The 11,809-nt window shown below is 40.6% G+C and overlaps 1 pseudogene; it reads left to right on the top strand.

Annotated features, from left to right (window-relative positions):
- Nucleotides 1–10,113: 10,113 nt before the first annotated feature.
- The window catches only part of LOC111726408, a 31,245-nt pseudogene continuing 29,549 nt past the window's right edge, over nt 10,114–11,809 (top strand).

Genomic DNA, 11,809 nt, shown 5'->3' with positions numbered 1-11,809 from the left:
CAGTCACGAGTGAAAGAATAGTAAGATTCTTTAAATTTGTAAAATTCTTGAGTAGGACATGAAATTTTGTATAGAATGTGAGATGGATTCTGGTGATCCCAGAACCTATGTGAGTTAAAATTAATTCAACTGTATTTATTAAGTACCTTCTATGTGTTGGGCAGTCTTCTAAGCCCTTGAAATATATGAATGAAGAAAACTATGGACATGATCTATGTTGTTCTCTCATGATAGCGTGGTTAGGGTCCACACCGAACACTTACAGCCCTACCTGTCTGAGATGACAGTGAGATCCGAAGATTAAGGGACCTTCCCAAGGCTACACAGCTAATAATTGGCATTGCAAAGATCATATTCTTGAGCTCTTCTCTGGATCATGTTAGTCACTGTTTTACCCACCTTGAACTTAGTAACCATATTTTATAGATGAGATTACTGATTACTGGGCTCAGAGAGATAACATGGCTTATTTAAAACTTTCCCATTCTAAGTGGTAGGAGGAAGAACATGTCTGGCTGTGCAGAGAAAGGCTATTCACCTTTCTACACTATGTTTACACCTGAAAAATTGGGTACAAAATGCAACCTGTGTGCATTTTGAAATATAATTTAAGAGAGCAAAAGGTGGATATAGGATATAAGACCATCCTTGTGAGATGAACATGATACATCACAATAACAAATGTAGAATAATCATGTTTCCTAAAAAAACGAGTATCATACAGTTGTATCTGAACAGTTCTTTTTAAGATAGATCCTAAGCGTTTCCAAAATATATTGCTATGTTGGAATTGGGTATCATGTTTTTGCTGCTATGTTTTAAAAATGATTTCTTCTTTTCAAATTTGGTATACTATTCTAAGTAATCATAGTATTTAGCTCATTAGAAACCCCTCAGAGAAATCAATTAAATAACTTATTAAGGTACAGTAACACACTAAATTAGTAGAATGAGTGAACACATCTAAGAATAACCACAATATGAAAAATTTAAGTAATCCTTTTTAAGTGGTGTATAATTTCCCCATCCTTGTTGCTTCTCTCCTGTCCTATATCTGCAAGCTGTAAGTTAATAGAAAACAGGAATGTGATGTATATGTGTGTGTGTGTGTGTGTGTGTGTGTGTAGGCTCAGGATATTACATTTGTGTGTCCGAGGGTTGGTTATTTTATTAGTTTATTTGGAATTTAGGAAAGCAGGAAACATATTTAACTCTTAAGTGTCATGGGAATAGGTCATATAACACAGTCAGGAACCTCTCATAACAAATTAAATATAGCCAGGTGTGAGGGAAAATAAATGCCATATGTTTAAAAATTATTTGAGGAGATAGAATTTCACTGGAAAATATAAGTGGAATCTGGAGCCCCTTTCATTACAAAGTATATTAAACTGTAACATGTCTGATAGTCAGGGCTTATCTGAGAATAATATGAAGATGTCACTGAAGGGTAAAATACCATTGAATAAATATTCAAAGTATCTTGTTCAAATGATGCCTTCATGGGTTAGGATATTCACTGAGCCCTTATAAATGTCTGGAACCATTATTAATCTTGTAGAAACTTCCTTATTCCTGGGTGATAGCAATGTGACCAAGATCTGAGGAGGCAAATGGAATCCTATTCTAGGCGAGAAAGAGCTTTAACAACATCCCTGATCCTGTTTAGGATATGTTACATAGATAAGAGCGTGTCATGCTCACTGCAAGCCTGCACGTTTCTATTTATCGTCCTTGGGCAGAAGTGGCAATGGAGAGATTGAGCAACTCATTCAACTTTCCCAAGCCTATAAAAGAAGAATATTTAAATCCAGGTGTGACTTGTTACAGAGCATGTCTGCTGGATCAGGTTGGCCTGTGATGGAAAGGAAGGAATGAAGAAAAGAAGACATAACAGTGAGATGAATGCTTAGATGTGGAGAAGGGAAGGCACAGCAAGGGCGTTCAGTGAGGGGGATGAAGATGGAGGTATAGGAGCAAAGCTGCTCAGCTCGGCTACCTTTTGGTTATTAAGTCACTTGTTGCTGGCCATTCTCCATTCTCTGCCAGATCCAAGACCAATCCTATAATCTGTGGTCCATGAGGGTGCCCTCAGTCATTCCTTCATCAAGGACACAACATTTCTTTCTGTTCCTTACTTCATGTGCTGCCTTACACTGACCTCATGCTGAATCTTGGCTGACTTTGACCTCCCATTCTTACAGTACTTCCCTTTTTCTCTCGGGGTACAAATAATTGTTTGTTTTCAGGATACTGCTGGATTTGGAGTGATGGTCTAAGGCAGTATACTGAGTAGAGTTTGGGGGAGGATCGATTGACTGTATGTGTGATTAGAGAAGGAGAGAGTGTAGCATATCTGCTGTATGTTTGCCATTTGTATACAGGATAGGCAGGGCTTAATTTTGCTTAATTTTACTTAAAAAATACAAAATTAATCCTTAATCTCAAATGCATAATGAACAATTGTGAGCAGACACTATTTGATGTTCAGGAAATGAGGAAGATGTATTCATTTTTGTCATACTAATTGCCATTTGTTTAGTGCTTGGAAGTTTTCAATACATACTCATAGACAACCTCCTTTGATCACCTAAACAAGTAAAGTAGTTAGAAGATGGCAAATCTTATGCATGTTTTACAGATAAGACAGTGGAGGCTCAGAGGAAAAGTGATCTGGTTGTGGTTATTTAAGTCCAAGTATGGCTCTAGTATTGGAACACAGGTCTTCTGTGTCTAGAATCTATGAGCTTTTCCACTCCAGAATATAATCCATGTTCATGTGCAAATGGAAAAAACGTAGCTGATCTCTTTTTTAGAGATCTTGAGTCTTATGTAAGTATAATACTTGTATACTCCAAAGAAATGAACCTAATGGAAATTTCTGGCCAACTAAAAGGATTGCTATATTAACTTGAGACTATTATCAGAAAAAAAAAAAAAAAAGCCCCATGACAATGACTTAAACAATTGGACAGGCCTCAGGGTGAAGTTGCTGAAGGATATCAGTGCCGTAGTCTTTGCCATATTCTCTCGACCTTTCCCGTGGTGGCAAGAAGGCTGCTAAATCTTCAGCCATTGCATTCACAGAAGGAGAAAACAAGAAGAGAAATGTGATGGGTACGTCTACCGGGCATGCAAACTTTCCAGTAATTCCCAGAAAAAGTTCTGGTCACTTAGATTAGAGCTATGCCACATGGCTATCTCCAGCTTTGCAAAAGAATGGAAAATACCAAACTGCCCCCAGTAAACACAGAGTTTTGTTAACATAAAAAAAAAAAAGGAGAATATATATTCAACAGCCCATTAGCAGTGCCTGGCATAGGTACATCTCCCAGCTAATAGACTGGTCATTCAGGGACCTGCATGGTGGTGGCAGTGGGGAAATGTTACTACAAGGCACCATAGTTAAATTGTACTTTATGGTTATCCACATTTTCCGGAGGTAATCCCAGTTGGTTTCTCTTTTCTGGAAATACCATTAACTCATAACAACTCTTTCCAACAGAAGATTATGAGTTGTCTGGATTTATTTTGTGTATATTTGTGTGTGTGTGTGTGCATGAACTTTTTCATAGGACTGTATTTCTGTGCATTTTCTAAAATGCAATTTAATGGTCCAAAGATAATATTCACCTCACACTGTGAATTTCTTCCTTTTCACAGACTATCCTTGACACTACCTTGCAGTAAGGTTAATGAATATTGCTGTTAGAACCGTGTGCTCTAGGATAGAATACTGAAATGAAAGAATGTATTAAAGAACAGCTTCTCAGGAAATCAAGATATTTCCTACTGATTTGTGTCCCATTAAAGCAAGCACGCAGCTCAGCAGAGTGAGAAGTGAGAATCAGGATATAAACTTCGGTAGCAGGAACACATGCTGAGGACTAGCAGGACTTACATTCAGGAATTTAGGTTTTAGATGACAAGAAGCTTCACATCTTCTACTTGCTTCCTTCTGAAAACTACTGTAATATCTTTCCAGGGAGGAGTGCATCTTTTTTGGCAATCCCAAGAATAGACAAAGCCCAAAGGAAAGAAGAATAGTGTCAGCTACATCCAAGGAACAGTGCTTGGTGTCTTGCACGTACAGAGGGTGCCAAAAATTGTCTACACATTTTAAGAAAGAAAAAAACTGTGTTAAATATGTCATACTCTAGCCATGTCTGACTTCTGCAATTATAAGAGGTTCTCAATGTTACTTGTATTCGTCTTTTTGCTATTGGTATATATTTTACAATTTTAATGCAGTTTTTGCTTTTCTTAAAATATGTACACATTTTTTGGGCACCCTCTGTATTAACTCAACTAAATACAAAGAACGATCCTAACGGCAGGTTTTTATATTCCAGTTTCATAGAAAGGAATCTTAAAATTTAGAGAAATTAAGTGAATTTCTTGAAGTCACATAGATAGTGAATTGAATGGATGGCTCTTGCTAACTCTAGTGACCATGTTTTTCTTCCCATTCTGCCTGGTAAAGTTGATGAAATATCCCCCAAAACATTACAAATAACTTAGTCTGCAAAACATTCTGTACACTCCCAAATCTAGCAGTGCTAAACATTTCTTTCCCAACTCTAACAATTTCCTGCTTCATTTTCTTTCACTTTGCTTCAGTCTGTACTAATCACAGTGTCTCCAAATGGCTCCTCCAGGGGTCAAATACACAGGAATGAGGAGAAGGCATGGCTAGCATCAAATCTCTCCAGACCTCCCCTCTTATCTCCTTTAATCCCAGAGGAACTTCTTTCAGGCCCAGGACAGGGGAACAAGTTCATAGACACACTGCAATAGATTGGCTATTTTGGCCCTTGGGTATTTGTAACGTATCTAAGGTGAATAATGAATAGTTCTGTAGTATAAATCACAAGCTCTCATTGTGCTCCAGATCCAGCAGGGTCCCCAAAATATGAGTGTGTATTTGGTAGTGTATGTAGTTTACTTTAGTAAATAAATAAATGAACTAAATGCACATGCACTAGCAGTGAATGAAGCTGTGGATTCCTCTGCTTCCCTTTCAGAGAGCGCCTCCGGCCAGCCAACTGGTAGGCCAGTCAGGGTCAAAGTTAGGGATAAGGCCTTCCCTGTAGGTTTCTTTTTTCCTGTCTTTGCTACTTCACTCCACAGCTGTCTGAGGTCTCAGTTTGGGGCCTATGGTGAAGCTGGCACCTCTCTGAAGGCAAATTAATTTTGATCTTCACCCCCAGGCTCTGCTCAAGTGCCATAGAAAATGTAGCACAAAATCGGATTTTCCTCCTCGAGTGCCCCACAAGATGGTTGGAAGCATGCTTAGCTTAATTAATTTATCTTTTTGACAGCTGACATATATCTACCCATTATTTCATTTTGAAACAGTAACTGTCACTCACTACAGCTAAGAGAATTTTCAGCTATTCCGTTTTGGTTTTCCATGATTAACCCATCTGCTTAGTGGGTGAACTGCTAGTGGTAGGCAAAAGTGCGGTTGATTCGGGATGGTATGGCTTTTCAGGTAATAAAATGACCATTTTCCTTATTTTAAGAAGTGTTACTGGGTAGTAATCTATACTTCTTCCTTCTCTCCCACCCTCTGCATCACCCATAGCACAAGGTGACTCAGTTGTTTTACAACTAAGTTAAGGTTCATGGCCAGCTCTGGGTAAGTTATCCATGCCGCCCACCAGCTCCCCCTGAGCCGGTCCCATACTTAGTTTAATGCTCTGCACTTGCTCTCTTGGAACTCTTAAGAATTTCTTAACAAGGGGCTCTGCATTTTTACTTTTCACTGGGCTTTGCAAATCATGTAGCTGGTCCTGCCTGGGTGATGTGCTTTGAAATGACTGGAAGGAAATGGCTGGAGGGAGCCAGAATAATAGAAGGTAGTAATTTTATAAACCCAGAGACTTGCTGGCTGGGATCAGATGCGACATACTAGGGAAGCTATTCGTGAGAGTTAAGGAGGGATGCTGGTCATGGAAGTAGTTTCTAGGTTGTAAGTCACATCTTTGCATCAGAGTTAATTATGAGATACATAATATAAATTCCTTGAATAAAAGACAGATTTGCAATGTTACCATTTGAAAAATGCTTTTCAAAGTCAAATACTGATTCTTTTGGAAGAGACTGGCTTATACTTTCCATTCCCCGTAAGCACAGATAATCACAGATTGATGGCAAACCAATTGTGCAAGAGCCAGAGTAACTGCAGATGAGGCTCCCCAAGTCCTGTCCCGGGGTGAAGCCCCTGCTCCTTTTCCCAAACATCCTCCTCATCGGCAACATTCTCGCTGTATAGCTAACAGGCAGCAAACTGACAGATGCCAACAGTTTTATTTATCTGAAAACATAAAGAGCAAACTTGCTTGTTGCTGGTATCTTTTAAGAAACACACCCTTTGTCATGCCGATTGGGTTTGCATAATTTTCACCAGCAGGTATATCTTCCTCCTGCACTTCAGCCTGCGACCTTCCCCCAGATTGTTGGCTGACTCCCGTCAGTTCACATTTCCTGAGTCCAGCTCCTTGGTTGACTTCCTTTCCACGCTCTGACATCAGTCTCTCAACACGTCTTGCATGGGTGATCGCTGCAGTTGATCCTTCACTGGTGTCAGATTAGTCTCTGCCTGACATGTACTTTTCACTGAAATCAGGGTAGGCTTTCTAAAATGCACATCAAAGAGGTGGGCAGGTATGGAGGGAGAAATCTGGACAAATAAACTAACAGGACTGATTTTGCCACCTTCCCACTTTATTCAAGCCAATGCTTCCTTTCCTTTTTAGAATAAGGTGCCTTCGCCTGCAGACACAAGGATTCCTCAGACCGGGGTTGCAGGCACCTTCTCCCCTGCTCTCATCTCTCCCACTGCTCCCTGCAGACTTCCAGAGAACAGGGTATATTCTGCCTGACCCAGAGACTGTGCTTGCTTGTTCCTCTGATTAAAACTCTCCACTGTGTCTTCTTCCACAGGATCACTGCTACTTACTTTTCAAGATGCAAATGAAATGCTCCCTTCTCCAAGGATGACCTAACACTCTTCCCTCCCTAGGGACTCAAGTACCCCTCTATTGTGCTTCCACAGGAAACTATGCACAACTCTGTCACAGTGCTTGTCATAGGATAGTATAACGCTTGTTTAACTTTTACCACTAGACTTGACCACCCTTGAGAAAGAGTATGCACTTTTTTAGTACTTGATACTTGATGCTTATGGCCTGAGAATGAATGCATGAAGGAGTGAGTGAATGGAATGGAGCAAAGGATATTTGATTTTCTGTGTGAGTTTTTAGATTATCAAGAGTAGAAACTTCCATGCTTTTTAAAGAGAATATCTTAATCTTGCAGATAACCATGCTGGGTATTTCTTGGAGCAATTCAATTGAAAATATTTCTGAGCCAAATAAACAATGTTAGATTATAAATCAAAATTACCAGTGAATTATGAGATTTGGGCATGAAAAAGAAATAGATTTCTGTATTTAAAACCAGTTCTAGAAACTGTAATTCTGAATTTATAGACAAATGATACATTTGAGCTTTGAGAGGTACTTCCCAGTGTTCGGGTAGACTGGGGGAAAAGTGCACTTTCCTTGGGACAGATGGAGCACGTTGGCGTGACAGGCAGAGTGACAGTCTGTTTCCCCCTTTCCACCTTCTATAAAGCTGAACACCTGGGTTTGGGGTTTCTTTGAGAGGAAGAAAGAGAACAATAGGATAAAGAGAAGGAATTCCATACTCAACAGTAAATAAAACTGGCTGTGTACCTCCCCAAAATGAAAATGTTGAGGCTTATTAAAGAAAAACTGTAATGTCATCCAAATATTTGTCTACGCTTATTTGTGTCAACAGAAAAGTATTTTGAGCTCTATCGTCTAAAGCAAGGATGGCAAACTTATGGCCTAGGATGGGCCCAGGATGAATAACAGACCTCAATCACAGTATGCTTTCCTGTTGAGTCTGGACTGGACCTAAGAATTATTCTGATATAGAGCTACAGGCTCTACAGATAGGAGCTGCCAAGCAGCCTGAAATTGATTTGCCATTCTTGTTCTAATGGGGACGTTACCTCATCTATCTTAATTTTGGAACCACTCCTTAATTTCATGCCCATGGTTGGTAGTGGAGGGGGACAAAGAGGATTTCAAGCATCCTCCATAATTTTCAAATCTGTATTAGGGTATCTGTATCTCACTCACACACACACACACACACAGAGACTGATCTCAAGTCATTGGCTCATGTGACTTTGGGTCTGGCAAGTCTGAAATCTCCAGGTCAGGATGGCAGGCTGGAGACCCAGGAAAGAGTTGATGTTGCAGTCTCAAATATGGAAACTGCTATCTGGAGGATGAAATTCCTTATTCCTCAGGTGGTCTCTGTCCTTTCTATAAAGGCCTTCCACTGACTGAATGAGGCCCACACACATTATAGGAGTGTAATTGGCATCACTCAAATTATACTGCAGTGACTTTCAACTGTTGTGCTGCAAGAGGAACTCAGGTATGCTGCTAAAATCTTAAAGATCATTAATTAAATCATTTTTGAAAGAAGCTCAAAGAACAGGTTTTTTTTTTTTTCTCTCTCTCTCTCTCTTTTTTTTTGATCAACATAATTTAAGCATGCTGTGGAAGTGTAACTCTAAGTGCAAGTGTCCCATGAGATAAAACACTTAAATGTTAATTATATCTAAGAAATAATTGTGCAGTAACACATCTAGATTGGTGTTTGACCAAACATCTGAGGACCATAATCTAACCAAGCGGACATTTAAAATTAACCGGTACAAAATCTGTCAGCTGAAAAGAATTATACTCATGTTACGAAAAGAATTATAAGTCCTTCCGTCCTTCCTTCCTTCCTTCCTTCCTTCCTTCCTTCCTTCCTTCCTTCCTTCCTTCCTTCCTTCCTTCTTCTGCTTTCTATACCCCATGAACTATTATTCTAGGAATGGAGGATATAATGGGGGGTTCCAAAAACTCTGAGGAGCATGATTTACAGTGATTAAAGCTCCAGTGATGTTTGCTGAATTGGGCAAGAGTGGGCCCAGGTGCAAAGCAGAAATTTTAAGAAAAATAAATACTATGTATCATCTTTGGTTATAAACCATCTCTGCAAATAACTTCTACAGACCAACTCCTTGTTCATCAGTAGCAGGGCACTTCTTTTGTGAAGCAAATCTGAATACCTTCTGGGTTGAGGGTTCTCTGTAAGATTCTCTCTTTTTTCAAAATCCCTCTCCTCTCTGCTTATTTTCCTCCTCTTGGAATCAAATATACTCTGGCTTCCTCAATGTCACTTCACAGAGTTTTTGTCTGTTCAAGTCCTTGTCCTGATGTAAAGGGGCCTAATAAACACATTAAGAAATGTTTCCATTGTGGTAGAATACACATAACAGAAAATGTTACCATTCTCATTGTTTTGAAGTGTACAGCTTAGTGGTGTTGAGCACATTCACATTGTGTAACCATCACTGCCATTAATCTCCAGAACTCCTTTCATCTTAGAAAACTAAAATTCCATACCCATTGAATGGTATCTCTCCATTCTTCCTTCCCCCCTAGTCTCTAGCAAATGCTATTGTACTCCCTGTCTCTGTGAATTTGAGTACTCTAAGTGCTAAGAAGAATCGCACAGCATTTGTCTTTGGGCCAGCTTATTTCACTTGGCACAATGTCCTCAAGGTTGGTCCATATTGTAGCAGGTATCAGCATTTCCTTCGTTTTTAAGACTGAATAACATTCATTGTGTGTATAAGCCACATTTTGTTTATTCATTCATCTGTCGATGGACAACTCTTGGGTTACTTCCCACCTTTGGACTATTGTCAATAATGCTGCTATAAATGTGGGTGTACAGATATCTCTTGGGTCCCCCATTTTTGTATATACATAGAAGTAGAATTGCTGGACCATGTGGTAATTTTATTTTCCATGTGTTGAGTCTCTCTTAAAAGCTCCTGATTCACATTCTTCCCTCAGTTTAACCTTGTCCGTCATTTATGCTTCTAAGGAAGGGGTCATGACAATACCTTGGTAGGTACAGACAGGAAGAGAGCACATGGGCGGGGAGGCAGACAGTGAGGGTGTGTGCTCGCCTGCCCACCTCTGCCCCTTCCCAGGGCTCAGTCTCAGGGTGATGAGTGTAGTGGATACATTGAAGGGGAACAGTGAAAGGTGAGAAGAGTTTGCCTCACTTCCCAGCTGGGATTCACCTCAAAGGGTGGTCTCAGCACCACTATGGCAACCATATTAAAGTAGAATTTGAAGATGCAAAAATAGCTAATGACACTGATGGGTGAATTTGAGCAAGGAGGAAGCACAAGTGGCCTGTGTCTGCTGGACTTACTTCTAGGATAAGAGAGAGGGTCCACCTGTACTGTAGGGTTGTCCAGAGTGTCAGGACAGCTGCCCGTAGGCCAGGACAGCAGGGAGACTCAGCCAGAGGAGAGCAGACCTCACCTTCCCCAGATGCCAACTTGGCAAGGAGACAAATGACTTCACAGGCAGACAAAGGGCACAACCACTGAAGGGAGCAGAGAGGACAAGGACCAGGGAGCACAACTGCAGAAGACTGAACATCTACCTGAAGGAGCTGTGAGCTGAGCTGTCATTAGTGGGCCCGGTTAAACTTTCCTACCCCTGCCGCCCCCCAGGGGACAGTGCAGGAGGAAGGCCAGAGTAGTCTAAGTACATAGACCGTGATACAGAGTAGAGGATAGAAACTACTTCTTCTAGGCAAACCTAGGTCGCAGTGTGGTCAGTGGTGATGCTGATAAACCTACGCCTAGATCTGCTCATTTGCAGACCAACTATGAGGCTGGAGGGAGAGCAAGCGCGACACGCGCATCAAACTGAAATACAATGATTGCTAGAATAGCTCCACAGTTAGCTCAATTTTCTTTTGTAGTTGCTTGAGAAGAACTGATCTCGGTTATTTTTTCACCCTTTTTGTATACAAACTGATTTTTGTGGCTGTTCTTTGACGATCTCACTACCATGGCTATTTAAAATAAATGAGTCCCCACTGCTGATTGAACTTGCTGCAGATGGGCAGCAAAGCCTTCTTACACGGGGTTCTGGGGAGCCTGACTCTATGTCTACCACAGACGGCAACTAAAGGTCACGATCCAGGGATTTCAATATATCTCAATGACACTCCCAAGTTTTCTTACTGCATAGCACTCAGAAAAACTCCATAGCAGGTTCCATTGATGGTTAAAGTTGTGTGTGTGTGTGTGTGTGTGTGTGTACGTGCGAGAGAGAGAGAGAGAGAGAGAGAGAGAGAGAGAGAGATATCAGGAAAAACAGGAAAAAGGCAAGAGCAAGGTATAGTGAAGAATGTAATGTTACAGAAGAAGAGAAAAGAGACCTGATTGTCGTCCTCTGTTTCTGGGAGGAAATCACAGCTTTTGGAGCATCAGGCCTAACGCAAGTATCTTTCTTTACCTTGATCTTAGATCATTCTGGCTAGTCTAAAAATGCAATTTATGGTGGCGAACAGCCACACCAAACAGTGTTCAGAGTAGGAGCTGACTGCACAAAAGACCAACATTGTGATATGGTAAGAAGTTGTTGAGGCTTAAGTGGGTTTCCCTAGTTGGCAACATTCTACTTATTGTCATTCATCCACAGCAAGATAGTGGCACTGTCCTGACTCCACAGAGTGACACTGATGATGACTCTGTGTTTGATACCACCCAGGACTCTGCTCTCTGGGCTTCTCCTTGGCTGATTTTAATTTGTGTCCTTCGGCTGCAACAAACTATAGCTGTGAGTTTAATAGTTTAAAAAATTTTAAAAATTAAAAAGAATGAGTCTCTTCTAAAGGGGAC

The sequence above is a fragment of the Otolemur garnettii genome, unplaced genomic scaffold (genome assembly GCF_000181295.1).
Source record: "Otolemur garnettii isolate 467f Iridium unplaced genomic scaffold, OtoGar3 scaffold00064, whole genome shotgun sequence".
Classification (NCBI taxonomy): Eukaryota; Metazoa; Chordata; class Mammalia; order Primates; family Galagidae; genus Otolemur; species Otolemur garnettii.
Note: the sequence above shows the minus strand (reverse complement) of the source record. Positions and strands in the feature narration are given on the sequence as shown.